Consider the following 5000-nt stretch of genomic DNA (forward strand, 5'->3'; position numbering starts at 1 on the left):
TAGAACATACTGTCAATACGACAAGTACTTCTCTGGCTCTGCAGATACATATAATATGGTCTACAAAGTTAAATACAACAGTCTGGATAGTTCACTTGGTAAAGCACATGACTTATGCTAACTAAAGACCATTGCTGCTCAAAGTTCAAACCCCACGTGGGATGAAAAACTTTCAACTTCAGACAGGTAAGTCAGTAACAGTAATTAAAACCCCACATGCTGCCTCCTTATTTTGCGGTGTTTCATGAACTTTTTCAATATCTTGGAAATGTTAGCTGGAGATTGCGTGGCTGTGTTCAAGAACGTGTTTTGCAACAGGAGAGGTTAGTTCTTGTCTCATGATGGAGCTTTTGTGTTCTGAAATCAGAATTTTCAGTTGTCATTGTGTCTTTCCCACACACACATCAAACCATAGGGCGTAGTGGCGTCCACTACAGAAGGTTGATGGGGTTTATCCCTGAAATTGCTTTTGGTGACTATAGCCAGCACCCTGCATGGCAGCTTGTCATGCAGTCCATTTACCATTAAGGACATTTTTGTATTACACACATAATGCACCACTTTACATTAAAAGTATGCCCTGAATGGAGGTGTTTGAACTAATTGGTGTGGGTTGTGCTGTTACAATGAGCACATGAGTGACAAGGATAATTCAGATTGAATTCTCTTTTTGGACCTTTCACATGTGAAGACACAATAATGTATTGGAATGTTTTTCCTCTCTCATCTGAAAGAAGGCTCCCAGCAAACACAATTACATCATGATGATGTTCTGATATCATCTTTCAGTGACGTCCAGGACTAGGCCAAATCACAGCCGATTTGAGGATCATTTAGACATCTACACAGGAATGTCAAGATGACGTCGAAATATGACATTACCATGAATAGGCATATTCAGTTATTCTGCTATGTACACAGTGTGTATTCAGCAGCGTTATACATAATTATATCCAGATTAACCTTTATTCTACATTTTCAAAAAATAAAACAGTTACCTGGCCGTGGTTTGAACCCAGGACCTCCAGCTTTGGGGTCTGCTACTTTACCCCTACGCCATCCTTCCACAGCAATGACGAGGCACGGATGTAACCTTATTATGGCATAAACTTGTTTTTATTCAAACGTGGGTGTCAAGTCTTTGTGGATCGGGCATTACTGTGTGACATCTAAACCAACTGTGTATTATGTTACAGCAGATGCAGAACCCCAAAACACATTAACCCCACCCAAAATGCTACATTCCAACTTCCAGTAGTAGTAGTAGTAGTAGTAGTAGTAGTAGTAGTAATAGTAGCAGAAGTAGTAATAGTAGTAGTAGTAGTGTTGGTAGTAGTGGGAGTGGTAGCAGTAGTAGCAGCAGTAGTTGTAATTGACCGGTTAATGAGTTGTGGGCAATTTAGTGTTGGCGTGTGTTTCATTAAAAGTTTCGAGATTTATCATTTCAAAACGGTTTCACGTATCCAAAACCCTTTAATAACCTTAGGTCGGGGTAGTCCATAGATGACCCAGAAAAAGTTTTGTGTGATTTGGCCAAACGGTCTAGGAGGAGCTCGCAAAAGTAGGTTTTTGATCAAATTCAAAATGGCGGAAAATCAACCACACAGAAATGGGCGTGGCCTAGTGGGTTAGATACATGATGCTCCAGGGAAACCAGTAGATGTGGAATTTTGATTCTACAGCTCGCAGTTCAGAAGTTATGGACCGACAAACGTGAAATTGGCTGTTATAGCGCCACCGTCTGGTGGATTGGTGTAATTTTTTTACTCTGAGTAGTGGGTGATGTCGTGAACCTGTGTGGAAAGTTTGGGTGATGGGGGGTGTATGGTTTCTGAGATCCACACACTTTTAGGGTAGGAAAAGAACAAAAGCAAATATACAAAAGTTTAGACATTTATCATTTCAAAACGGTTTCACGTATCCAAAATCCTTTAATAACTTTAGGTCGGGGTAGTCCATAGAAGTCCCAGAAAAATCCCCTTGTGATTTGGCCAAACGGTCTAGGAGGAGTTCGCAAAAGTAGGTTTTTGATAAAATTCAAAATGGCGGAAAATCTAGGCACACGCAAATGGGCGGGGCCTATATGGATAGATGCGTATTGATCCAAGGAATCCCTGAGAAGTGAAATTTTGAGTATAGGACACACGGTTCAGAAGATATGGACCATAACGCGAAATGGTCTGTTATAGCGCCACCATCTGGCCGATATGGGTAATTTTTTGTTTCTGAGTAGTGAGGCACATTTACAATCTATGTGCCCAGTCTGGCTACGCTGAGCATTACAGTTTCTGCTGTACATACAGTTTTACCGGAGAAGAAGAAAAAAAATAATAATCGGAACAGATACAATAGGGATCCACGCACTTCGTGCTTGGACCCCTAAATATAGCCGCAAGCGGCGATGCGGGGTCCAAGCTTCTGGTGACTTGGGGGTTATATGTCAGATAATATAGACACTGAATTGCACATTTAGTCAGAGTTGATATGTGCACAAGTGTACCAAGTTTGCAAGTAATATGTAGTAAGTAGCAGTGGTGGTGGTAAGCCATTTGGTGGCTGTCAAAGAGGCTTATTAAGCAATGGACTTTTTCTAGGCAAACTGTCATAATTTCAAATCCTAGCTTCCTGATAAGCTTAGATGTGTTAGCCATGAGTGGACAGCTTACTGAGGTGTTGCTTTTGTGGTGTTCCGAGTCCATTGGATGAAGATAGTGTGCTGCTTCTACTGTACACTTCTGATCATGGTTATAGATGTGCTCAGTGAGGAAAGGATTAAACAAACTGTTCCTGAATGGTGATATAAGTAATTGGTTGTCACAATGAAAAGCCAATGCTTTTGTAGTAGTGGTGGTAGTCATAAATCTGGTCTGCATAAGCACAAGGCCAGAATTTGAACCATTTGTCTTGAAATTAATGTAAAATCCTAACTATTACTAGATACTCCACATGGTACATTCATAGTGTCTCTGTATAGGTATAACAAGATTAATATTCAGGTTGTGTAAATCACCCTTTAAGTCAAACTGTTAGTGGCTTAATAGGTTATCAGTTAACAAGTTACTTGTCTGTTATTCAGATGTTTTAAAAGGGTAAGCTTGGGCACAGTGGACATCTACAAGTTGGCAATAAAAGTGTAAGCTCAAGGTTGACTAAAGGAGTTAGGATATAATGCATAAAAAACTGGGACAAAAGACAGCAAAGGAGGCAGATATATGATTCAAACAATAAGTTTTTATTGCAAATAATAGTTTTTATGAAATGAAAAACTTAAAGTAAAAATAAATATATCAATCCATTTTGTCCTTGTGTGGGGCTGAGTCGGGGTTTCTGGACTGTGTGGAGGGACTGTCGAGTCTTGGAGTCAAGTCTGAGTCAGGGCTATGATTTGTCTATTATGTCAACTCAAATGTGATTGAGCATGAGGATAGCTTCTTCCATTTCGTCTGTAGTCATTTGAGTTGGTGATTTTGTAAGCAGTGGTGTGATACGTGCGAGTGGGATGGTGTATGATGTTTCCTGGTTATTGATGGACAGAGAGAATTGGATATGTGTTTTGCGGTTTCTGTTTTGGCGTTGATTGCATTTGTGACATTTGTATGTGAGTGAGTCAAAGTTTACAGTAGTGATAGGTGCCAAAAACAGAAGTACTTGTTTGTGACGGTGGCAGAAGAGACTTCACCATAGATGCTTTGAGTGGTGGGTGGTGGTGGTTCTGTGTATGATTCAAGTGCAGTGGTGGGTGTTGATGTTGTGGTTGGGGTGGTTGTCAGATATGTATTGGTTTGTATGCATGTATGGATAGGTTGGTCAGGTGGTACCAGTCGTCAATGTCAGGTTTACAGTACCCCCACACAGCTAGGTCAATGGTTCCAGTTGCGTCAATGAGGAGGAAGGTTGTTGTATTCATGGTGGTGCCGGCTCAGGTTGTTGCTTCAGTTGTGGGTTTTACCAGTTTGATTACTTTGCAAGTGATGTTGATCTGTGGAAGAGCATGGCATAAACAGACAAATTAGTCATAGGAAGTAGTATGTTTAGCTTTTATAACTTCACATTGACATGACTCTATTTGCATATAGGTTGACTTTAGAAAATCTGGAGTATGTAATTCAAATTCAAAGATTCAAGGCCAAGGTTCAGTAGGTGGCATTTTGTTTTTGCATGATATTGTATGTTTTATCTAATGTCACTACTGTGGCATAGGGTGCAAAAAAAGATAGTAGACTTACTTTTTCGAAGTGGCGTCCTTCATTCAGAATGGTGCTGGTTGCATGTGAATAGCCACCCAGGGAGTGATGGATTATGGGAATTTGAGTCCGAGTCTCCAAGCCCTGAGTCAATTAGGTGGCTCACACGTGTGTGTGTGTGTGTGTGTGTGTGTGTGTGTGTGTGGGAATGGGGGGGGGGGGGGAGGGGGGTGTCACAGCAGGTGGCATTAAAAGTTTAGACATTACAAGTACCGCATAGTACCACACTTCAAATAAACCAAACTATACCTTTCACAAATCAACTCAATAAGTGTCAAACTAAATGAATGCCTGCGAAACTGTTTTCGGATGTGTGAGATGTGCAAAGTAAATCAGCATTGTTTTTCGGTGGAGTGTCCCTTTAAGGCCAAAACTCTTAACATCTTACTTGGCTTTAATTAAACACACAAGATAGGAATACATTTCAAATTTTTATACCCATAGCTCCACCCATCTTCCCAGGGGGGGGGGGGGGGGGATGCAAACACACAAACAATAACTCACCAATTCAGCTTCAGAGTTTAGATTCAACAGGGCACCATTGGCACAGTGGATATCTACAGATCAGTAAAGGCGCAACCAATCACTTCAAGTTCAAACATTAACATTAACATGGTACATTCATGTCCACATTTTTAGTAGCGTTTTAAACATAAATTTAACATTTTTAACTTTGTGTTATTCTTTCGTAATTTATACTTTTAACTTATGCTTTTAACTTATTAAACTAAAACACAATATGAATTCAAAGATGCA

The sequence above is a fragment of the Poromitra crassiceps genome, assembly GCF_964638095.1.
Source record: "Poromitra crassiceps genome assembly, chromosome: 15".
Taxonomy (NCBI): Eukaryota; Metazoa; Chordata; class Actinopteri; order Beryciformes; family Melamphaidae; genus Poromitra; species Poromitra crassiceps.